The sequence below is a fragment of the Thamnophis sirtalis genome, unplaced genomic scaffold, assembly GCF_051295495.1.
Source record: "Thamnophis sirtalis isolate CommonGarterSnake01/CBP01778 unplaced genomic scaffold, rThaSir2_p1.2 scaffold_15, whole genome shotgun sequence".
NCBI lineage: Eukaryota > Metazoa > Chordata > Lepidosauria > Squamata > Natricidae > Thamnophis > Thamnophis sirtalis.
Window position 1 is genome coordinate 31,981,903 of NW_028261395.1, and position 26,033 is coordinate 32,007,935.

Genomic DNA, 26,033 nt, shown 5'->3' on the forward strand with positions numbered 1-26,033 from the left:
TGAAACAGGAAGGGCTGTCAAAACCCCATGTACAGGTCCAAAAGTTGATGGAGTTAGCAGAGAGGGCTAAATTGATTCGTTTGATAAAAGAACAAGAGAAAAATACAATTATGTTTGTTTCTACTTGGAAACCACTTCTGGACTTTCTGCTCAAGGTGTGTGTGGGGGGGGGAGGGGGGGAATGAAACCCTGATTTTTGTTTTTACAGATCAGATAGATTTGTTGTTATAGAAATGGCTAGTGTGTACTATTCTGTAAAAGTAAAAAAAGTTGAGGTTTGATGTTAGTATCTTATTCTACTGCACCAAAGCAAGTCAGAGGTCAATGCCTTTTCTTTCTTTCTTTCTTTTCCCCTTCTTTTCTACACTTTCTCTTCCTTTTTTCCTCCACTATTTTTCCTGTGATTTGCTTTTGTATTTTATATTAAAAGCTAAAAGATCTCCGTTTCAAAGCTGAAGAGCCAGCGCTGTCTGAAGAAGTCTCTGTGGTCATGTGGCCAGTATGATTAAACGCCAAAGGCGCACGGAATGGGGTTACCTTACCTGCTTTTGAACTGCAAGGTTGGCAGAAACTGGGACAAGTAACGGGAGCTCACCCCATTTTGTGGCACTAAGGATTCGAACCACCGAACTGCTGACCTTTCAATTGACAAGCTCAGCATCTTAGCCACTGAGCCACCACGTCCCTGTATTTTATATTAAAAACTAATAAAAAGAATAAAATTTGGAAAAGAAAAGAAAACCGAAAAAACACCCTATGTAGGTCTAGAACAGGACTCTTCAAACTTGACAACTCTACAACTTGTGGACTTCGACCCCCAGAATTCCCCAGCCAGCCAACAGTGGGTGACTTGAGATGTATTCCAAAATTTGGGGGAGATTTTGATCATATAATTAACATTTTCATTGCCTAAAACTCTTTGCAATCCTCCCCAGCAGGAAGTTAAGAGACAGTGACTTAGTTAAAGTCATCCCTTTGGCTTGAAATGAAAAGGGTCTTGATTATGCTCCCCCTACCCCCATTTTCTCCTACTATTAAGTAAACACATCAGAAATGAACTTTCTTTCAAAGAACAAAGGCACTCTTAATAAATCTGCTAAGATTAATTCCCAGTACTGAAGGCAAGAAAGAAGTAAGGAGTAGAAAATAATCAAGGAGAGAAGCAACCTAGAACTAAGGAGAAATTTCCTGATGGTGAGAACAATTAAGCAGTGAGGCAATTTGCCTCCAGAAATTATGGGTGCACCATTACTATAGGTTTTTAAGAAGAGATTGAACAGCCATTTGTCTGGAATGATATAGGTTTCCTGCTTGAAAAGGGGGTTGGACTGGAAGACCTCCAAGGTCCCTTCCAACTCTGTCATTCCGTTATGCTTCGCGATAGTCCCCATGTATTTTCGTTATGCAAAATGAATCACTCATTGAGGTCTCATAATGACTGATTATAGCCCAAGATAAATTAGCAGCAAGATTAATTTATTTTAGCTCCTGATATCCGAAGGAAGAACTAAATAGAGCCGGGAAATTCTGTAAGACGTCCTAAGGGAAAGTTTTGAGAAAGCAAAAATCCCATTGCCAAACTTGTGGCATTCTTCATTCTTAGCAAAGTCAAGCTTAGCATCAGCCAAGCTTAGTCTTCCAAACCTTCACACCTGCTTGGAAAGGGAATTCAACAAGACACTCCCTTGCATAACTTATCAAGTATTTAAGTGTAGAGAATAAATGATTAACCCAACCTGAATACTCAAAGCCACCCAGCTGGGAAAGAAGCTTGGTTTTTTTTTCATTCTGGGAGTCTTTCTCACATTCAAAATGCTTCCGTTTAGTCTTTCTCTTATTCGTTCTTCGGTAACGAGAAGCCACAATTTTAAAAAACAAAAAAATCCCAAAAAGTATTCAGACTAGTTACTGGATTCCTTGGCAATTGCCTAACAAAAACAGCTCACTTCTAAAACCACAAGCCATTTCAAGTGTGTTAACCTGAGTAAATTATAACCTTTTTTCCCAAATTACGGCAATGGTTTCTGAGTGACAGGAAGAAATCGTAGGTAACCACTGACCTGTAAGGTAACAGGATAACAGCAGAATCAGCAAGAAAAGCTGAGCTGAAGGAAAAAGAGAAGAAGGAGGAAGGGGAAAAAAGAAAGATGGACAATGTGTTTAAGGTCTTTGTGCATTTTCCACCTACTGAAGAGAACTGTTCGTTTTCACGACGCTGGTAAAATGCAACGCTGGTAAAAATTATCCTTCCAATTCTGCAGGTCTCCAATCATTTGCAGTGCTAAAGTGCTGCTCTAAAAAAGGAAAACGGTGTGTGTGTGGGGGAGAGAAATGGGCTACAGATGCATATTTTACAATTCGAGCTGCGCTTGTAGAGCAAAGACATTTCTTGTAAATATTTTACGGGAAAAACGTGTTCGCACACACGAAGCCATTGGAAGCAGACTGGTCTGCCTGAAGAAGTAAGACGGAGAGGGAAACTTGAAAATGAGGGACCGACAAATTATTGATGGAGCATAAGCTAGAACAGGTTTCCAAGCTCTGTTTTTAGCTACCACGACCTCCTGCAATGCTCTGCCAGTGAAAACGGAGCTAGGGAGGGCCACGTTCACTCCCTTGAGTTCACTTACAAGGCAGGATAAAAATATAATATAATAAATAAATCTATTTGAGTTAACCTGGACTTCTGCTGAGGTCAGTTGACCAAGGCATCACCCCGTCTAACCAGCAAAAGGAATAAGTTATTCCAATCTCTACGGGAACTAAGTTCCTGGTGAAATGAATGCCTTATATTTCCCATTCCTGGTAAAATGTCCCATAGGAATAGGAGACTCCCAGGAAGTTTCATTTAAAAACTTAAAACTGAAACAGGAAGCAGTGCTATGCCAATTAAAAAAAAACCTACAACATACTTTAAACATGACTACTTAATACTTATGCTAAGTATGGGTTAAGCAGTTCAAGTGTTGGATTAAGGCAGAACACTTTGGAGCCATCGGTTTCTGGATCTGTAGATCTCCTTCAACAAAATAAAATTATGAGACTAATAGACAGATTAACAGAGTTGGAAGGGACCTTGTCAGTGGTGGGTTGCAGGCGGTACGCCCCGATACGGGCGTACCGGAACCTGTCTGGAGCACTGGATACCATTCCGGTATGGTGCTCTGGAGGGCCCACCTGCCCGCCCGCACTCCTTACCTGTCTTTAAAGTCTTCGGTGCTTCTGCACGCGCACATGACACGTACAGTGCCTGCGCGATGCTCCGCTGAGCAGCTGGAGTGTCACGGAGGCTCATGGAGGTGTTGCTGAATGGTAAGATGCATACGCGCACTGCGTGCGTCCATGTGGACAACGACGGGCTCGTTCCAACCTACTGGTTGGAACGGGATCCGGAATCCACCACTGGACCTTGTAGTCATCTAGTCCAACCCCCTCCCAAGCAGGAGACCCTACACCATTTTTGACAGATGGCAGTCCAGGCGCTTCTTGAAAGCCTCCAGTGATGAAGCTCCTTCTGGCCCACCTCTTACAAGACTGTCAATCATGCAAGATTTTATGGGAAGATTATCAACAAGATTCAGCAATCTCAGATCTCAGCCATATTTCGACTGAGTTAATTTTCATTTTGGTTTACTGCTAATGCACCGAAAGCAAAACATATATGGTGACCGTAACTCAGGCCTGGAAAATTTGCCCGTGCTGATCTGAAGAAGTACAGGTAGTCCTTAACTTACAGCAGTTTGTTTAGTGACCATTCAAAGTTACAATGGCACTGGAAAAAGTGACATAACCATTTGTCACACTTATGACTGTTGCAGCCTCCCCACAGTCAAAATTCAGATACTTGTCAACTGACTCATATTTATGATGGTTTCAAGGCCCCAGGGTCCTGTGATCCCATTTTGTGACCTTTGAGCAATCAATGTCAATGGAGAAGCCAGGTTCACACTTAACAACCATGTCACTAACTGCAGTGATTCCAGGGTGGATAAAAATCGATGATTTTTTTAAATTAAAAAATCAGTTTTTAAAAATTAGATTTTTTAAATTTAAATTAGATTTTTTTAAAATTTAAATTAGATTTTTTAAAATTTAAATTAGATTTTTTAAAATTTAAATTAGATTTTTTAAAATTTAAATTGGATTTTTTATTATTTTTATCAAATTTATTTTAATAAAATGCTTTTGGAGTAAAAATCAATCTAAAGATAGCTTTCTATTTAAGATGCATTCATAATTTAGTTTATTCAGCATGAAATGGTGCTTAGTTATGTAGCATGAAGCTGCACTATATTCTGCAATATTGGGATTGTCGATGAGTCAACAGTGGGTCAGAGGAGGAGCTGACAGAGATGACAGTTGCTCTTTAAAAATTATGATCTACATATTTTTCGGACTATAGCACTGGGGTATAAGATGCACCAAGATTTTGAAGAGGTACATTTAAAAAAAAAGATTTTGTCCTTCCTGGTCCCCAGGAGCATTCTGCAGGCCTCACAAACCCTCTGCAGGCCTTGTTTTCTGTGAAAAACGGGCCCGTTTTTCACTTGTTTTTGCCCTCCCCAGCCCCCGCTCCCCGGAGCACTTTACAGGCCTCCCAAACACTTGGCAAAAAATGGGATGTGTGGGGCAAGGTTTTGGAAGGGCAAAAAAAGCTGTATTCAGTGTATAAGATGCACCCAGATTTTCACCCTCTTTTGGGGGGAAGAAAGGTACCCCTTATACTCTGAAAAATATAGTAAATCGAGTTGATTTAAATCAAGCCTTTTTACTAGTGATTTAAATCATGATTTAAATCGACAATTTAAGTCAAATCCACCCTGAGTGATTCGAACGGTTGTAAAATGGAGCCAAACCCACTTAACAACCATCTTGTTTAGTAACAGAAATTTTGGGTTAGTGGTCGTAAGTCAAGGACTATCTCGACAAGCAGATCTGGCCAATTTCTCCCTTGAATGCTGTCACCATGCAGATTATAATTCAAGAGGAACCGTTCAGTTCTCTGGCGTGTTTGTTTTTCAATTCAGTCCTTTGTGTGTTCGCTTTGCAGCTTGACAAAGACAAAAACACAGCTACCTGAAATATAATCATACAAGATCAAGAAAGTGTAAACTTTAGAACTTGGAACGATCCATCAAAACTGATGAGTGGGGTGTTCCAAGAAAAACAGAAAGAAAAAGCCTGCGTAATTACACAGTAACATAATTAACATATGGGATTTATTACCAGAGGATGCAATGGTGGTCATTAGCTTAAATAGCTTTTCGGCAGCATTAGACAGAAAACATGGAAGACAGGTCTATGTCAGTGCCCGTTAAGCTTTAAGAAATAAATTGTAATTTCTGTCTTCCTGATCTGTGCCGATATCTTGGCACTGTGGAACCCGGAAGAAATCAGTTATCTTTAGGCCAGCTGGCTTCAATCTCCAAAGACGTGAGGCATAGAACCAGACTTCAAAGTAATCTGACGCAAAACCGTGAGCCGAGATGAAAATATATATTTTTTTCTTCCTGCTCCACTATACGGTCAGATTAAACAGTGTAGGCAACGTCAATCATTACTGCTGCAGACAGGAAGGCACTACAGAGAGTAATCAATTCGGCACAAGAAACCATTGGTTGCCCTCTAACACCACTGGTTGGCATCGCCAGGTCTCGCTGCTTTAGCAGAGTAAGGAAGAGACTCAGAGATGATTCCCACCTTGGTCAGTGTCTCTTCGCCCTTCTACCACTGGGCAGAAGATATTGAAGCATAGCCAGCTGAACAAATAGGTTTAAAAATAGTTTCTATTCTTGGGCTGTCGGACTCTTAAACACAACCACAATCGCTCCACGCACAGGCAGAAATGTAAGACTAGTTTTTCTTTTTCTTTCTTTCCCTCCCCTAATTACTTGCATTGGGATTATTCTTTATACTATTTATGTTGTTTGTATTTTTTGTCATGGATTACACCAATGAGGCTTAAACCAATATATACACAATGTACAATGACAATAAAGGCTATACTAGTGATGGCTAACCTTTTTCTCCTTGCATGCCCGAAAGAACATGCGCGTGCCCACAGCCACAATGCAATGCGTGAGTGACATTCCCCCATGTGCGCCCCTTGTACCTCTGCGCATGTGTGCCCCTCCCCGTGCCCCATTTTAGGCCTAGCAGGCCTTCCTAAAACCTCCTGGGACCAAAGATGGGGCATGGGTGGTCACGCTGCATCCCCCACAGCCCATTTTGGGCCTAGCAGACCTCCCTGAAGCCTCCTGGGAGCAAAAACTTGGCATGGGATGCACACACCCCGCTCTCCTGCATGCGTGCACCTATTCCGCTTGCGTGGCACAGGCAGGAAAATCAGCTGGCAGGCGGGAAGCACACACGCATGCGCGGTGGCAATGAGCTGATTGATGGCTTACATGTCCACAGACTACAGTCTGCACTAATCTGCCACTATATTACAGACTAGAGCAGTGTTTCTCAACCTTGGCAACTTGAAGATGTCTGGACTTCAACTCCCAGAATTCCCCAGCCAGCATTCGCTGGCTGGGGAATTCTGGGAGTTGAGGTCCAGTCATCTTCAAGTTGCCAAGGTTGAGAAACACTGGACTAGAGTCTTTTTTCCGATTTGTAAGGAGGAGGAGGAGCATTTCCCTTGAACCAACAGCACATTGTCTTGCCTTTTCAGCAACCCAGTTTGAGCACCTTGCAGAAACAGAACAGAATAACAGAGTTGGAAGGGACTTGGAGGTCTTCTAGTCCAATCCCCTCCATAGGCAGGAAACCCTAGACGATTTCTGACAAATGAGTATCCAGTCTCTTCGTAAAAATCTGTAGTGTTGGAGCATTCACAACTTCTGGAAACAAGTCGTTCCACTGGTTAATTGTTCTTAGGCTGGATAAAAATGGATGATTTTTATAAAAAGTTTTTTTAAAAATCAGATTTTTAAAATTTTTATCAAATTAATTTTAATAAAATGCTTTTGGAGTAAAAAAAAATCTATCTAAAGATAGATTTCTATTTAAGATACATTAACAATTTATTCAGCATGAAAAGGAACTTAATTATATGGCATAAGGCTGTATATTCTGCAATATTGGGACTGGTGATTCAACAGCTGGTCAGAGGAGGAGCCGCTGTGGGACAGAGATGACAGTTGCCCTTTAAAAATTATGATTTAAATCAAGTATTTTTTTACTATTGAAATCACAATTGAAATCGACTTGATTTTAATCAAATCCACTGATTGTTCTCATAGATAGGAAATTTCTCCTTATTTCCAGGATGCTTCTCCCCTTGATTAGCTTCCACCCATTGCTTTTTTAAACAGTTAAAAAAGTTTAACTCTTAATCATCGCTATTTTAAATAATGATTTTTTAAAAGAGAAAAAAGAATGAGAATCGTATAAACATACAATGCCTGATTTAATGTATACATTTTTTTCCTAACCTGCAGTAGTCTATGTATACATTATGTGCATAATAATCTAAACAAACCTACTGTATACATTTTTTTAAAAACTCCAATTATTGTAGCTCGGCATAATGGTACCTCTGCTTCTGTAGAATCAAATGGATCCATTAAGGGGGAAAAAACATTTTGAAGGTTTATTCATGGACACATTTAACAGAGTAATTTCCATCTCTGTCTTCATCGACATTGTGAAGAAGTTTGCTTGCAAAGTCTAGATTTTTAACTTTCCATTTCTTCTGCCAGCCTTCTCACCATAATAACGTTAACAGCGATGGTTCAAATTTGTCAGTACCAATTCACATCAGGCCTAAAGCTATGTTTGACGATCTTTGTACATGGTGTACCTTTCTGCTAATAACAGCCAACGAATAAGAACTGGGAATATGCATCTCACCGCAAATCATTTTCACCTCGTGCTCAAAATTAACATTGGGCCATATATCGTTCCATGCAAATTTATGGAAGGCATTGTTTTAATTCTGGATATTCGCTTAACGTTGGTAGAATCCTTACTTCGGATGCACCCCAAGTTCCGTATCTTATTTCCAAATCCAGGGGCAGTGATTGGCACAGGTAGTGACAGATTTTATTTTCCTCGGCTCCAAGATCACTGCAGATGGGGACTGCAGCCAAGAAATTAAGAGATGCTTGCTCCTGGGGAGGAAAGCGGTGGCAAATCTAGACAGCATACTGAAAAGACATCACCCTGCTATACACAATCTGTGTATAGTCAAGGCTATGGTTTTCCCAGTTGCAATGTATGGCTGTGAAAGTTGGACCATAAGGAAGGCTGCGCGCCAAAGAATGGAGGCCTTTGAACTATGGTGCTGGAGAAGACTCCTGCGAGTCCCTTGGACTGCAAGGCAATCGAACCAGTCAGTCCTAGAGGAGATCAACCCTGACTGCTCTTTAGAAGGCCAGATCCTAAAGAGGAAACTCAAGTACTTTGGGCAACTAATGAGCAGGAAGAACTCACTGGAGAAGAGCCTAATGCTGGGAAAGATTGAGGGCAAAAGAAGAAGGGGACAGAGAATGAGGTGGCTGGATGGAATCACCAAAGCAGTCGTTGTGAGCTTAAATGGACTCCAGAGGATAGTAGAGGACAGGAAGGCCTGGAGGAACGTTGTCCATGGGGTCACGATGGGCCAGACACAATTTCACAACTAACAACAAGATTGGAACAAATCAGGAAATATTTTTAAGGGACTCATTGTTCTACAACAAAGCTTCATCCAGAAAACTCTTCACCACATTAAAAAAAAAAAACTATGCAGATATATAAAGGCATTATTACAATCAGCTAGTCATCTTTAAGAGTTTCTGAAATTAAGCGCTCTCTTCTGACCAAAAGAAACGAGTGCTCTTAGATCAGTTATCAAAAGAGAAGTAATGCTATATTACTTGTACATAAATTATAGTACTTCCGTTGGGGAGGAAAAAGACAAGTTCCTTTAATTTGATTGAGCTTATTCAGTTTTTTAACAGACACGCCAACCATTACCTAACATTATTGTAAGATAAAGATATCTGCCAAAATACACCCATCCATCTCTCTCCTCTCCCTCTCCCTCTCTTTTGCAGGGTGAACTAAAATAAACATTGCCAAGCTCTTTGTATTTTTCAGCGCATTGCAACGGATCCAACTACGGTTGTAGGTTAGGCTTCTCCTGCTGTGGGGAACAGGCAAAACTAGGCAAAAAGAATCTTTTTTTCTTGTGGAAACTAAAGAACATATTTCTGTTGGAAATATCTCTGGTGAAAATAGAGTTACTTGCTTGGATGTCTTTCAATTTCTTTGTTGACCAACACATGGATGAACAGCCCCTAGTTAACTTTTCTATGCTAAGCAGGGTTGGACTGAATAACAAAATAATAGAGTTGGAAGGGACCTTGGAGGTCTTCTAGTCCAGCCCCCTTCTTGAGCAGGAGACTCCAAACCAGTGATGGCGAATCTTTTCAGCACCACGAGTGCTTATCGGCGCCACAACCTGGAAGAGAAGCTGCCCAGGGGTTAGGGTAGCGCACACTGGAAAACAAACTTCAGGTTTCAGTTGAATGCATGTGCACTGGCCAGCTAACCTCCCTTTTTCTGGCATGCATGCACATGTGATGATCAGCTGGCCAGTGTACCTGCTCACGCCGGAAAATGGAAGACCAGCTCTTCTAGTTTCTGGCACTGCCGCACGTGGGAAGGCCAGCTGATCAAAACGTGTGCATGTGCGCCAGGAATCCGGAAGAGGACTGGGCGATGCTGCACATGCCAGGAGACATGGCTATGCATACCACTTTGGGCACGCATGCCATAGATTCGCCATCACGGCTCTATACCATTTCAAGGAAGAAAGCAGAAGAGGAAAGTTCCAAGGAAAACTAGAATCAATAAATGATAATACACAGAATGCAAGTAAGTGAATTGGTAGATAGGTATAGAGGTAAAAGTAGAGATAGAAACAGATGTGTTTATCTCTTAAGAAGCACTTTCAAATTGTAGGAAGAGAAGACAACTATCCCAATAAGGCTAAGAAATACACAATTGAAAGGATCTAATATATTAGAAACTAGTTGGATACCCATGCTTCATGACAAAACTATGTGATCAGGCAATGCAGGAAAAATCCAGTTCACTGGCTCAGTGGTGGTCGGTGATTGAAACACATAAGGGAATATCACTCCCACCGCCTTGAATCTGGAAGCAATTTGATTGGTGGAAGGTGTAGACATGAGGTACTGATGTTTAATACTGTAAGGAGCCCCAGACCGCTCCTGAGTGAAGGAGTGGAACGTCTGCCAGTTTGAACTGAGGTAACAGAATGTGAGGCGACTGGCAGTTGGAACAGAGTTCTTTTCAGGTGGGGAGGGGGAGTAGAATGTCTAACTCCTTAGAATCAGAGCATGTTAATATAAGGCAACCGGCAGTTGTCTTTGTTATATATTTAACAAAGTTATATATTTGGGGAAAGGGTTTTAATGACCTTCCCTTTATTCAGAGTTCCAAGGATTTGGGGGAAGGGAGGGAGCCTGCTAGCAAGACTCTGCATATTAACTACACAAGTAGATCAGCTCTGAAAGATGCATATTGTTTATCTGTGTTGACTGAAGCATCCACTCGGAAACATCTGCAGGGAAAGCTGCATTTCTTATTTGCTTTATGTGCTTATAAAACTTATTATACCGCTCACCACCAAAGGCTCTTAATCTCCACCTGGGAGCTTTAGTAACATTTCATTAGCTCAATTCTCTATGTATATTTGGGAGGGGGGAGGGGTTTACTACAATACAAACAAAACTCATCGGGAAATTTTATAAGAAACAGCAGATTATGAGCTAGTTCAGATTTAAGATGATTTCTCCCTGTTAAGGAATCGCAATGGATCTTAAAGTTGTTGTCCCCCCCCCCTCCTTTAAGTTAAGGTTTAGGGTTAGGGTTAGGTTTAGGGTTAGGGTTACAGTGCGCTTCTGTTGGCGCACTGTTGTCGGCGCGCTTCAGCGCTCATTCATCAGCGCGCTTTAGAACTCGCGGTTTTGTCACCGCAATTTAGTCAGGCGCGCTTTTGTCGTTCGCGCATTTGTGGGTGAACCGGACCGCTGGTCTTCATGCACGCTGGAATGCGGGAAACCCAAAGACCAATTGGCTGGTGTGCATGCATGCACCAGAAACCTGAAGAAACCTGTGAACTAGTCTTCGGGTTTCCGGGAATCTGGCATGTGCAATTTCCAATTTGGGTACTTTGTGCTGAAAAGGTTTGCCATCACTGGTATAGGGTCTCCTGCTTGGGTGTAGGGTTGGACTGGAAGACCTCTGAGGTCCCTTCGAATTCTATTATACTGTTCTGTTATTCTTTCTATGACCATGTGAATCCATTCCATCAAATCCAAAGAAAGTCTTCTATGTAGGGTCTCCTGCTTTTGGGGGTGTGTGTGTGTGGACTAGATGACGTATAAGGTCCCTTCCAACCCTGTGAATCTTTTATTCTGTTACTTATACATATAAGAAGTCCACCATGTTTCCCCAAGCTAGGAAGTCTATCTTAATCTGCATTTTGGCATGTCCGAATGATAATTGAGGTTATTATTATTTTTTCCTTGTCTTCAGCTGGCTCATTTCCCGGCCACAATTATATCGAGACCTCAAATGCAGAGTTTTAAAAATAAATCTGCTCGGATGGCTAATACGTCTGCGGTGAGTCTGCTCCCCTCGCCTTACATTCCAGGCAGCCCTCAATTTAACCACAGTTCATTTAGTGACTGTTACGGCACTGAAAAAAAGTGACTTATGACCATTTTTCACACTTTTGAACCTTTGTAGCATCCCCGCCTGGTCACGTGATCAACATTCAGATTCTTGGCAACTGATTCATAGTTATGACGGTTGCAGCATCCTGGGGGAAAGTCACACGATCTCCCATTCGCGACCTTCTGACCAGCGAAGTCAACGGGGAAGCCCGACTCGCTTAACAACAGTAGGAATTCAGAAACAAATTTAACAACTGTAGGAATTCACTTAAAAACTGTGGTGAGAAAGGTTGTAAAATGAGGCACAACCTGCTTAACAAATGCCTCTTTTTAACAACAGAAATTTGGGGTACAATTGTGTCGTAAGTCGAGGGTTACCTGTACTCTTCTTTGGCTTTGATGAGGCCGGAAATGCCATAGAAATAGCAGAAATATCACACACACACACCTTTCACCATTCTGAATTAAGAAACCACCTGACAGATTGCCTGCGTTTCCCACAAGACACTTAAGTCAGCTAGAGCTACCTAAATGCTTTCTTAAATCCAGCAAAACAGGCATTGAGCAGAGAGCAATAATTCTGAGCCAGTAATAGGGACCAAGTGGAAAGAAAGCAGAATATTTCCACTGAACTGGGGACGGTGCCAAGAGGAGACCAAATCCCCAAATGGATTGTGTGGGATTTCAGGAGCCCCGACTGTTCTGACCGAGGCTTCCCGAGAGCCTGAAGCAAACTCCTTGTCCTGACAAACCCTTTTATTAATTTACTGTGAATTCTGCTAATTCAGCAGTCTTTCCAGGAAGGATTTACAGTCACAGACCTTATCTGGCTTGGAGAGCTGACAAGCCACTATCTGTAAAACTTGGCAAGGAGTCTCGGACAGTCACAAACCAATTAAGCGAACGAATTGTCTCCTGCAAACTCCACTCCCCTCTCGCTCCTCTTTTATTTCCTCTGGGAGGGGCCATTCATCGTCCACCTGTGGCCTTATTCCCAAGTCAACCCTTTTTTCCTTAGCTGTCCCCTTGATCTGGCAACTTTGTGCATGCGCAGACTAGGAACAGGCTCCAGCTGTTCGTCTTCCTCACTGATGTCTGACTCTGAAGGCAGCTGAAAACTGTCAGACAGCTCCGGCCCCATCTCTGCCTCCAACACAGAGCCCTCATCACAGCCTTCCCCAGACGCCAGGACTGACCCATGTTCCTCCCTAACCTCCTCACTGTCCGAATCTGCTGCCAGCTCTGCTGGCCACTGGTGGGTCACAACACCGACATTCAAAAAGACCAGTGAAAGAAAGCCTCGTTTTAAGACACCCTTATTTATTTCTCAAAAATCAACTTTCAATCAGCTGTCATGAAGGGCTTAGAAAGAAGAAAATTTAAGTCCCTTGCAGATTAATCTACACTCTTCTGCCCCAGAAAACAAAACAAAATCTTGTGAAAATCTTGCTACTCTATGAGCTTGGCTGGGCTCACAGTTATAGTCCTGGTTCAGACATGAAAGCTGGCTCGATGACATTGTGCCAATCACCAGAGAGACTGTGAGTTCTAGTCCTACCCTAGGCATGAAAACTGGCTCAGTGACATCGGGCCATGAGTTCTAGTCTCATCGTACATGCAAAGGCCAGCTGAGTAACTTTGGGTCCGTCATTCTCTCTCATCCCAACTCACCTCACAGGGTTGTTATTGTTATCATTGTGGGGAAATTAGGAAGACGAATTAGGGGATATTTGCCACCTTAAGTAACTTACAAAGTAATAAAAGCAGGGTAAAACAATCTTAAAAAGATCTCAACAATTCAACTGTCGGCAAGAACAACCTAGAAAGGTAACAATGACAAACCTCTTTCATGCTGGCGCTAAGGAAATTATACAAACCAAGATCAACAAAGTCACCAGGAATCGAGGTTAACCAAAAGGTATCTTTTTCATCCATCTTTAATCAGAAGAAGCCCAGGGATTTCAACTGCTCCATGCTTTAGGTCCAGAAAAGGAAATTCCTTTTATTTATTTCACCCTCCAATCAAAACCAGCAGAACCCCAAAATCCACTTCAAGCCAGGACCCAAAATAAGAGAAAAACAAAATGGTGAAACAAAGAGGTTCTGATCTGATCCTCGCTTCCTATTATCTGATTTTCCTCCTCACAGCCCCCACGTCCCAAGTCGAACATCTGTTGCATGTGCCGATTAAGCTTTTGTCAACACAACTAAGCGGCACTTGCCTCCCAATTTGTTATGACACTCCTCTGTTTGACAACAGGACCATCGCTTTGCTCATGGCTTGCCAAGAAGTTGATCTGTTCTCAGGTCATGCCAATTTTGAGCAAGCAACAACAATAAAAAAAACACAGAAGATTCTTCCAAGGGGGATTGCTTTTATCCCCAAGCTTCGAAGTGCAACCTTTATTTTTTGCATTGTGACACCATCGCTGGTTGCATTTGTGTACTGTTGTTATTACTACTAGTACACAGCAGTCGCTTAGAGCTTCGTTTCCCTTCTTGCCAATTAGAACCTAGCAGGGTTTTTCCCCCCCCTCTCCCAAGGAACAAGTTATTTAGAACACCGAAACAACAAACGAAAGTTTCCAAATAGGAGCACAAGAAAAGGGATGGATGGTGATAGGAGTTTGGGTCAAGCCAATTTGCCATTTTACCAGAAACCACCTATGCACAAGAGAACTGGACGGTTGTGTATTGAATTAAGGCAGGGGTTCTTCAACTTTGATTCCTTAAAATCATAAATTAACTTGGCTTCACATAATGAGTCATGTCCTTCCTTCCTTCCTTCCTTCCTCCCTCCCTCCCTCCACCTCTCTTCCTTCCCTCCACTTTCCTTTCCTTTCCTTCCTTCCTTCCTTCCTTCCTTCCCTCCCTCCCTCCCTCTGGCTACTTTCCTTTCCTTCCTTCCTTCCTTCCTTCCACCTACCTACCCAACTACTATCTATCTTCCATCTTCCTCCCTCCTTCCCTTCCTTCCTTCCCTCTACCTACCTACCTTCCGACTTTCCTTCTCTCTACCTACCTACCAACCTTCCCTTCCTATTATCTACCTTTCCTTCCTTCCTCCCTCCCTCCCTCCCTTCCTAACTACCTTCCTTCCATCCTTCCTTTCCTCTACCTACCAACCTACCTTCCCTTCCTAGTTTCCTTCCTCCCTTCCTTTCCTCTTTTTCAAGTCTTTGTCTCTTCTTGTCAGAACCATCACGTTTTTAAAAAGGTATACAATTTAAAATATTAAACACAAGATTAAAATATGTACAAGTTTTAAAAGATCTTGCCCAGAAACTAGCAATGTTATTTCTGTTCTGTGTGCTGCCGTGAGGTACACTGATCAGGACACAAGGGACAGGTAGGTGCGTGTGTGCACGTGTATGTGAATTGTTGTCTGCATGTCACCACAATCGCAAAAGGCAGAAGTCACCCAGATAGCCCCATCTGTTCAGAGTCTTTTTGTATATTGTTGTAGCCATGGAGTATCAAGAGTATTTCTTTTCTGCTCCCTACCCACCTTCTAATCCTCCCAGAGCTCAGAAATGTGCAAATCTCTTCCAAAATTTCCTTGCATCTCCCACTGGGCTGTGAAAGAAGCCTTGGATTTAAGGGATTTCTAATTTTGAGTGTCTGGTGACCACCAAGGGACCTTTCAATTATTATTCAAACTGCAGCAGCTGTCCTCTTTTGTGAAAAGCAGGAGTTTCTTTATTGTTGTTTTTTGGGGGAGTTTGTGCTGGAGAATTCCAGCAATGGAAATCGCTTAAGAAAACAGAATTAAAAGTGTAGAAACTCGGGGAGGACTGGTACAGGTAAAGGTTTCCCTCACACATATGTACTAGTTGTTCCCGACTCTAGGGGATGGTGTTCATCTCTGTTTCAAAACCGAAGAGCCAGCACTGTCCAAAGACATCTCCGTGGTCATGTGGCCGGCATGACTAAATGCCGAAAGCTCACAGAATGCTGTTACCTTCCCACCAAAGGTGGTTCCTATTTTTCTACTTGCATTTTTTACATGCTTTCGAACTGCTAGGTTGGCAGAAGCTGGGACAAGTAACGGGAGCTCACTCCAGTACATGGCACTAGGGATTTGAACTGCCAAACTTTCTGATCAACAAGTTCAGCATCCTAGTCACTGAGCCACTATAGGAGGACTGCTACAGGTAAAATAAATTTGGCAAGAAACATCCTGTTAAGCGAGGTGGTGTCTGATTCGTTCAAATGCTGGCTTGCTCAATTGGGAGTGATTTTATAGCTGCTCCAACTTTACAGATTTTTACAGATTGACAGAGCTGGAAGGGACCTTGTAGATCATCTAGTCCAACCCCCTGCCCAAAAAGGAGAACCTACACCATTTCTCACAAATGGCAGTCCAGTCTCTTTTTGAAAGTCTCCAGTGATGAAGCTCCCACAACTTCCGAAGGCAAAAGCTGTCCCATGGGTTGATGGTTCTCACTGTCAAAAAGTTCCTTCTTGTTTCTAGGTTGAATCTCTCCTTGGTCAGTTTCCATCCATTATTCCTTGTCTGGCCTTCAGGTGCTTTGGAAAATAGCTTGACCCCCTCCTCTCTGTGACTGCACCTCAAACATTGGAACATTGCTATCATGTCTCCCCTGGTCCTTCTCTTCACTAGACTAGCCATGCCCAATTCCTGCAACCGTTCATCCTATGTTTTAGCCTCCAGTCCCCTAATCATCCTGGTTGCTCCTCTCTGCACTCTTTCTAGAGTCTCAACATTTTTTTTTATAGTGTAGTGACCAAAACTGGATGCAATATTCTAGGTGTGGCCTTACTAAGGCTTTTTCTTTCCCATTTTCTCTTCCTCTTTGTTTACTCAGATTATCTATGGCTGGTTTTGAAAGGCAGATGATAGCCTCCTGTAACTCATTGTCCCAAAGGTGCTTTTTTTCAAGAGGCAACTGGATATTTTGGTTTTTCTTGGAAGATGTTTCACGTCGCATCCAAGAAGCTTCTTCAGCTCCGATTGGATGGTGGGGAATGGAAGGACTTATACTCCTTGCAGACAGCTGGTCATTTACATTCTTTTTAGAGAGTCATTGAAGCCACTTGGAGGATTGTCTGTGTCCTCAGGGTTACCAGAGTGGTGTAAATGGGTGTGGAGCCTTCTTGGAATTGCTGACACCACAGCTCCTTTCAGCAGTTCCAAGAAGGTTCCACACCCATTTGCAACACTCTGGTGACCCTGAGGACATAGACGATCCTCTGAGTGGCCTCAATGACTTTCTAAGAGAATGCAAATAATCAGCTGTCTGCAATGAGTAGAAGTCCTTCTACTCCCAGCTCCGAGCTCCATTTCCACTGACATAGATTGCAGGAGGCCATCCCAACCAAAAATGGAGCTTGGAAGCCCATTTTCTCCAGCAAAGGCACCACAGGCCACCACAGGCACTCCTGACATGAGTGAGGTCAAGCTGGCCATGCCCACCCCAGTCCCCTGAGGTCAAACGCAACCCTGATACGCAAACCCTCAATGTAATCGAGTTTGACACCCCTGCCTAAGACTCTTGGTATTAGAATCCAAAACTTTGCTCCAAACACTCAATTAAAAAGTACATTAGTATGTGAATTAGGCAATTCCAATTAATAACAATTATTTTAAAAAAAAACCTAAGGTAGTTCACCCAAAAGGACTTTTCAAGCATATTTGAAAAGGCAATCCATGTTTTAAGAATAACAGAAAATACATCTAGGACCTAGGAAACTAAGATGCTATTGATCACATGTTAGAAAGCAACATTTTCCTGAAAGAATTCAAGAAGAGCTCCATTTGAACAAACACGTTGGATAAGCAGTCCAACCTGAAGATGTTTTTACAGTGAAATTGCTAGAAAAATTAGGCAGAGACATCACACTACCAACAAAAGTGTGTATAGTTAAGGCTATGGTTTTCCCAGTTGCAATGTGTGGCTGTGAAAGTTGGACCATAAGGAAGGCTGAGCACCAAAGAATTGAGGCCTTTGAACTCTGGTGCTGGAGAAGACTCTTGCGAGTCCCTTGGACTGCAAAGCGATCAAACCGGTCAGTCCTAGAGGAGATCAACCCTGACTGTTCTTTAGAAGGCCAGATCCTGAACATGAAACTTACATACTTTGACCACCTAATGAGAAGGAAGGACTCACTGGAGAAGAGCCTAATGTTGGGAAAGATTGAGAGCATAAGAAGAAGGGGATGACAGAGAATGAGGTCGCTGGATGGAGTCATGAAGCAGTCAACATGAGCTTAAATGGACTCCAGAGAATGGTAGAGGACAAGAGGGCCTGGAGGAACATTGTCCATGGGTCAGACACGACTTTGCAACTAACAACAAAAAAACAAAGAAATGAGCTTTTTTTTCAGTTGGCAGGGGGTATCAAAGGCTAAAATGCTGATCTAGGAAGGGCTTAAGGACTGGGATGGTAAGTCTTCCAGAAGGTCCCAGGATCATCATATTCTTCACAAACTTGAAGGTTCTCCAGCACTGGGATTCTGATCTTGTCCACTTAAAAGCTCTTGCTGAAAATCTTGGTGTGGCCCTCAAAACAGATCCAGATTCCATACCTGCAGTCTCAGTAGACCAAGGGTGCCCAAACTTGGGACTTCAACTCCCAGCATGGCTGGTTGGGGAATTCTGGGAGTTGAAATCCACAAGTCTTAAAGTTCCCAAGCTTGGACACTGCTGCAGTAGATGATCACTTGAATATGAGCCAGCCGTGTGGGGCAGCAGCCAAACAAGCTAATACAATCTTTGTATAAACCGAGGCATAGAATCAAGATCCTGTGACGTATTAGTACCACTTTATAAAGCCTTAATAAGGCCACACCTGGAATACTGGATCCAGTTTTGGCCGCCACGTTACAAAAAAGATGTTGAGACTTTGAAAAATGTTCAGCAACTAAGATGATCAAAGGCCTGGAGACTAAAACATATGACGAATGGCTGCAGGTTTTGGGGTCTGGCTAGTCTGGAGAAAAGAAGAATTAAGGGTGACATGATAACAGTATCCCAGTATTTGAGGGATTGCTACAAAGAAGAGGGGGCCAAATTATTTTCCAAAACACCTGAGGGCAGGTTCAAGAAACAATGGTTGGAAACTAATCAAGGAGACAAGCAACCTGGAATTAAGGAGAAACTTCTAACAGTGAGGACAATTAACCAGTGGAACAGCTTGCTTCCAGAAATCATGGCGCTCCATCACTGGAGGTTTTTAAGAAGAGTCTAGACAGTCACTTATCTGAAATGGTATAAGTTCTCCTGCTTGAGTTGGGGGCTGGACTAGAAGACCTCCAAGGTCCCTTCCAGCTCATTCATTCTACTCTAAACCTATCTCAGCCTAGCCATTTCTGAATCAAATATGAAACCTTCCTAAGATATTGGTTCTCCTTCTTCCAGTATAGATAGTCTTCGTCTTACGTTTAGTTCATTTAGTGACTGTTCAAAGCTACAACAGCACTGGGGGGAAAAAGTGACTTATGGCTGTTTTTCACACTTCTGACGATTTCAGCCTCCCCATGGTCACGCAATCAAAATTCAAAAGCTTGGCAACTGACTCATATTTACGACGGTCACAATGTCCTGCGATTCCCCTTTTGCAACCATCTGACAAAAGTGAATAGGGAAGCCAGATAGGCTTAAAAGCCGTGTTACTAACTTAACAACTGCAGGGATTCACTTAGCAACTATGGCAAAAAAAAGTCGTAAAATGGGGCAAAACTCCCTCAACCTATGCCTCACTTAGCAACAGACAGGAGAGAATATTTGCAGCTCAGGGTTCAATGGCTGGGGTCCTTGGAGCTCTCTGAGGTTGCTTTTTTTCTTGCAGATGTTTCATGACCCAACTAGGTAACATCATCAGTGCCAGAACCTTGTGGTCAGAAAAATACCAATAGAATTCATAGAAACAATGAAGCGTTTCCATCTGTAGACCCTTCCGTGCCTCTGGATTGGCATTCCACAATGTTACTATTTGTTTTTGTTCTGATATTTACTTCCTAAAAAGTAAGCTGTGTTTAATTTCACTCAATTATAACACCTCCTTCATCGCCAAAACTGCCACAGCATTGTTCCAAAGCAACTCTTTCACAAAGGATGCCGCAAATTATCATTATTAATCTTTTCTTTACCACAGCATCCTGCTCAAAGTTTAGGGGGTCACACAAATACTATCTAACTTTGAACCATCATTCTGAGTTTTTTTTTTCAAGCAAGTGTGGAAGCGAAAATTCTGTTTCTCAAAAACAGCAAGCCCATCTTTGGATTCCAAAACCATTAAAAAAAAAATCCAGCTTTGAAAGGCAAAGTGTAAAACCCTACAGAGCTGAGAGACAGAGAGAGAGACAGAGACATATGAGGGAGAGAGAAAGAGAGAGAGAGAGAGAGAGACAGAGACAGAGACAGAGACAGAGAGACAGAGAGAGAGAGGCAGGCAGGCAGGCAGGCAGAGAGAGGTAGAGACAGAAACAGACAGTCAGATAGGGTGGGGGGAGAGTCAGAGACAGGGAGAGTCAGACAGAGAGAGACAGAGCCAGAGAGATGAAGAGAGGGAGAGTGGGAGAGAGAGCGACAGAGAGAGAGAGAGAGGAATAGAGGGAAGGAGAGAGAGAGAGAGAGGAAGTGAGAGAGAGGGAGACACAGAGAGCGAGACAGAGAGAGAGAGAGAGAGTAAGAGAGGGAGAAACACCACAGAGAGAGAAAGAGAGGGAGAGGGACAAAGAGAGAGAAAGAGAAAGAGAGAGACACACAGAGAGAGACAGAGAGACATAGAGAGAGAGAAAGGGAGAGGGAGAATGGGAGAGAGGGACAGAGAGAGAGAGAGAAAGAGAGGGAGGGAGAGAAGGACACAGAGAGAGAGAGATGCAGAGAGAGAGAGAGAGAGAGACAGACAGACAGATAGAAAGACAGACAGTCGGAAAAGTCAACTTCTACATTTCAAGTCCTTTAATGATCCAGCGTATTTCACAACCAGGGCTGAAAAGCAACACTTTAAAAGCTTTATTAGTGGCAGAAAATTAGCCAGAAAACTTTCTGAAAGCTACCTTTTGAAAATATATCAATTCTTCTCAAAACACGCCAGCAGAAAACTTTTTGAAAGCTGCTGCTTGAAAATGGATTACCAATTTACTCTCAAGATACATACAGATAGTCTTCAACTGACAACCCAAATTTCTGTTGTTCAGCGAGACACGAAAGTGAGCTTTGCCCCAATTTACAATCTTTCCCGCCACAAGTGTTAAGCGAATCACTGCAGTTGAAAAGTTAGTCACATGGCCTGTTAAGTGAACCTTACTTAACAGGGACTTTGCTTGTCGGAAGGTCACAAAAGGGGATCACGTGACCCCAGGACACTGCAACCATCATAAATACAAGTCGGTTGCCAAGCGTCTGAATTTTGACCATGTGACCAGGGGGGAGGGGGGAGGGGAATGTTGCAACGGTAATTGTGAAAAACAGTTGTAAGTTGCTTTTTTTAAAGTGCCGTTGTAACACTGAACGATCCTCAAACAAACTGTTTTCAAGTCGGAGGCTAAAAGGTAAAGGTACCCCCCGCACATATGTGCTAATCGTTCCCGACTCTAGGAGGCGGTGCTCATCTCTGTTTCAAAGCCGAAGAGCCAGCGCTGTCTGAAGACGTCTCCCTGGTCATGTGGCCAGCATGACTGAACGCCGAAGGTGCATGGAGCGCTGTTACCTTCCCGCCAAAGGTGGTTCCTATTTTTTCTACTTGCATTTTTACGTGCTTTCAAACTGCTAAGTTGGCAGAAGCTGGGACAAGTAATGGGAGCTCACTCCATTACATGGTGCTGGGGATTCGAACCACTGAATTGCCGACCTTTCTGATCGACAAGCTCAGTGTCAGCCACTGAGCCACCGCGTCCCTCTAGTTGGGGGCTACCTGTGTACAAATTATTTTGCAAGCGACAAAATCCTCCACTTCTCTTAATTTTCAATATCACTTACGGTAGGTCTTTGGAAGAGACGTGCATTTGCAAGCCTGCTTTTAAAAATTAGCTCCTAGAACCGCCTTTTCTCTTACATTCTCTGCATGTAGTAATCCTTCACAGTCCCCAAAATGAGGGGGAAGGCAGCTTTAGCCAAGTCCATGGAACCACCTACGTGTTCCATTGCAAGACCTTGCTTTCAATGAGCCTTTGTTTGACAGCTGCCGTTTCACCATCTTCAAGTTGAACAGGAAAAAGGTCATCCCTCATCCTCCTGGCTTTCATAAATCTGAATCGGGCCCTAACAGAAGGGAGATCAACCCTAACAGAATAACAAAATAAAATAATAATAAAATAATAATAAATGATATGTAATTGCGAGCATTACTTGGATCAGTTTTGGGGATTATGTAGAAAAGGCTCCAAATTCTCCCAGATTGTAAAATCGGCAAGGGATCAGCTTCTAGACAAGTAATTTAACAGATTAACAGAGTTGGAAGGGACCTTGTAGGTCTTCTAGTCCAACCCACACTCCCAACCCAAGCAGGAGACCCTACACTATTTCTGACACATAGCAGTCCAATCTCTTCTTGAAAGCCTCCAAGGATGAAGCTCCCACAACTTCTGAAGGCAACTTCTGTTCCATTGGTTGATTGTTCTCCTTATTTCTAGGTTGAATCTCTCCTTGTTCAGTTTCCATCCATTATTCCTTGTCTGGCCTTCAGGTGGCTTGGGAAATAGTTTGGCCCCTCTACTCTGTGGCAACCCCTCAAATATTGGAAGACTGCTATCATGTCTCCCCTGGTCCTTCTCTTCACTCGACTAGCCATGCCTGTCGCTTTCTCCCCTGCTGATTGGCATGGCACAATTTATTTCAAAGATTTGCATCGCCATCCATCTTAGAACACAATTCTGGGGAACTCATAACAGCAATAAAACCCCCAAAAGAATAATAGCACTGTAGGACTTTCATGTATCTGTTTAAAATCATAATTTTCTTTAAATATTGGCTACCTATTCCAAGTTCTCTTTGTGGACCTAAGGGTTTTAAAGGTCCTAAGACTTAATTCAATTTAAGTTTGTCTGTGTTGAAGGATGAGATTTTAGAATAGAGTATAAGTAGAGTAGGAGTAAAGTAAGAAATAGAACAGAATAGAATAGAACAGAACAGAACAGAACAGAACAGAGCTGGAAGGGACATTGGAGGTCTTCTAGTCCAGCCCCCCCCCCTGCTCAAATAGGAGAACCTATACCATTTCAAATAGGTGACTATCTAGTCCAGCGATGGCAACCTTTTTTGGCTCGCGTGCCATAAGGAGGGGAAAGCAGGGGGGTCGTGTGTGGGCATGCTGCACCCATAATGCAATGTGTGGCACGCCCCCAGTGCGCATGCGCGCATGAGAGGCGTTCCCCCCATTTTTTGAATTCTATTCTATTCTACTCTACTCCCATTCCCATACTCTACTGTACTCTATTGTACTGTACTGTACTTTACTCTATTCTGTGTTACTAATTGAATAACTGCAGGGATTCCCCTAACAATGGCAGTGAGAAAGGTTGTAAAACGGGGCAAATCTCACTTAGCAACAGCAATTCAGGCTTCACAGTGGCTGTAAATCGAGGAATTCCCTGTATGCGAGCACGGATTTGGAGTTGTGCTTGGGAGTTTGAAGTTTCTGCTCTTCCAGGCGCTCCTTACCAAGTCCTACAAGGCTTATCGGAGGTCTTTTAAGACATGACACCAATGTTATAATAACCAGATGCAGCTTCTTTCCCACCCACCCCACCCCAAAAATAGGGAAAGGGGCTGCATTTTCATCACACAACCTTTTCTTTCCATCAAATGCTGCATTTTTAAAACCGGTCACCCTTCCAGCCACCTTGTTGGGTGGTCTGTCGGTGGAATCCCCCCCCCCCCGACGTCCAGGCCTTTTGCACTGAGAAGACCTCCCTGTGGGAATTTTTTTTACAAGCCTGCATTCCCTTCCTCTGCCGTCCCTAAGCCAAGATCTGACTTTGGCTTAATTTATTACACTATCCAGCTTCGATTCCAGGCCACGGCCCCCCAATATCGCTTCTATCTGGTTAGGCTCCTCGGGTGAGAAAAAGAAGAGCATTTTTTTTGCAGATGGACAAAATGCCAGGAAAAAAAAAAGTCATCTAATCTAGGGAGTGAGTGGCTGGGCCCTTGAGCCCTCGGTCTGACTCTGACCCTTTTAGAGATGACACCCAAGGGAGCCCACCCATCCTAATCTGCTCTTGCAACCCCCCTTTCCCCCTTTGTTGTTGTTATTTGCAAAGTCGTGTCCGACCCATCACAACCTCATGGACAACGTTCCTCCAGGCCTTCCTGTCCTCTACCATCCACTGGATCCATTTGAGCCCCTTCCCCCTAATGCATATAATCATTCCCATCATTAACCTTCTTTCCAGTTTCTAAAGCCAAGAGCCCATATTGCAAATCCAAGCATCCCTCTCCCACCCTCACATTTCCGCCCCCCCCCCCACCTTTCCTCATCTAGCCAGGCAGCCTTGGGACTCAAAAGCCTTTTGCCCCTTTCAGGGAGTCTCTTGGTCCCACAGGGACTGCCCTGCCGAGAGGCATCCAGTGGCTATTCAAGGTTTCTTTTTTTTAAAGCCATTTAATCTCTTCCCCCCCCCCCCATCAAAAAAAAAAAAAGAAAGAAAGAAAGCTCAGTCCATTCGCAGGCATTCATGTGCCTTTCAATCCCATCCCTGCTTTCTTACTGTCTCTTAGGAAACCTTTCTGAGGGCATTTGTTCAACCTGCCAAGTTAAATCCTTCACTCTCATGTCAAGGGGGAGGGGGGAGAGAAAGGAGGGGAAGGGGAGGGAGGGAGAGAGAGAGAGAGGGAGGGAGGGATTGCTCAGAACACCCAGTGTCACATCCGAGCCAATTATTCTGGCCCCAGAACATCCTTTAAGACAGGGGTCTCCAACCTTGGCCACTTTAAGCCCTGGGGGACTTCAACTCCCAGCTGGCTGGGGAATTCTGGGAGTTGAAGTCCCCCAGGCTCAAAGTGGCCAAGGTTGGAGACGCCTGCTTTAAGAGTTCAGATCAGTAATTCCGCTTTTGCCTGTCTGTCTGTCTGTCTGTCTTGTCTGTCTGGGGAATTCTGGGAAGTCCCCCAGGGCTTAAAGTTGCCAAGGCGGGAGACCCGTTTTAAGAGATCAGCTCAGTAATTCCGGTTCTGTCTGCCTGTGTCTCTGCATATATATGTTTGTAGGGAACATGTGCATACCCCAAACACACACAACTCCCAGTGGGGATAGGGGACTCGACCCCTCAAATCCTACCTCTCTGTTGACTGTAGGGGCCAAGTCAAAAACGTCCTACCCCGTGGGCCACTGCTCCCTCCCCCCACCCCCGTTTCTTAGGCCCGCGTTTGATCGCGCTTAAGAGGAAGAGGGGGTCGTCTTTGGGAATGGGAGGGGGGAAAGTTCCCAAATTGAAGCCCCCTCCTTTTCCTTCCCATGAGGGTGCTTCCAAGCAAGGACCCCACATCTCCCAAAACAAAACAAAGTTTGCAGGACAGAAGAAAAAAAATCTTGGGATTCTCCGTTCCCTTCCCCCCCACACAGACAGACTCCCCTTCCCCTTTCCCGCCGCCCCCTCCCCTCCCCCTGTTTCTAAATCAGACTTTCTCCGGGGTTAAGGCAGGAACTCCAGCCTCCCGTTCGAACCGCTGGCATTGCTGGCGTCCCTTCTGTTTGTTCTTTTTTTAAAATTTTACCGGCTAGCCTTACAGCCCGAGACCCTCCCCACCTCCAATTTTAAGAAGGCAGGCACGCACAGAGAGAGGGAGCGAGAGCGAAAGAGAGGGAGCTTTCCCAGCGCTCTCCCCCTTCTCTTGGCCTTCCTGGACAGATGTACGAAGCGAGGGGGGGGCGGCTATTCCAAGCCCACCCACCCCCACTCCCCCATTCCTCCAGCCTAGCTCCAGAGGCCTCAATTCCCAAGCCCCGCGAGCGGAGGAGGGGGAGAGTCTTCCTTCCTTCCATCCATTCCCCGCCGCTCGCAACATCCCTTTCCACGCGCGGCGTCCCACTCTCCCTTCCCTTCGCGGCCACCGATCCAGAAAGGCGTCGCTTTTTAGGAAAAGCGCTTTGGCCGGAGTGGAAAAGCCGGGTCAGGAGACACGGGGGTGGAGGCAGTGAAGAATAGGGATGAGGGGAAAGAAAGCCAGGAAAAAGCAAAGGGGGGAAAAAAACACGCTTGCAATGCAATCCCCCCAAACTCCCGCCAGCCAAACCAGCAGCTTATTTTTAAACCTTTGCTTTTGTGTGTTTTAATGCCACAACCGAGCCCCGCTCTATTTTTGTTGTTTTTAAGCTTCCCTTGCCGCGGCAACATTGTTGCGGCTCCTCAAAACTTCGGATACACAAACAC

The 26,033-nt window shown here is 43.8% G+C and overlaps 1 protein-coding gene across 7 annotated transcripts in view; it reads right to left on the minus strand.

Moving 5' to 3' along the window:
- ZMIZ1 (zinc finger MIZ-type containing 1) overlaps positions 1–26,033 on the minus strand; it is a 466,283-nt gene that overhangs the window by 438,929 nt on the left and 1,321 nt on the right. The window lies entirely within an intron of this gene.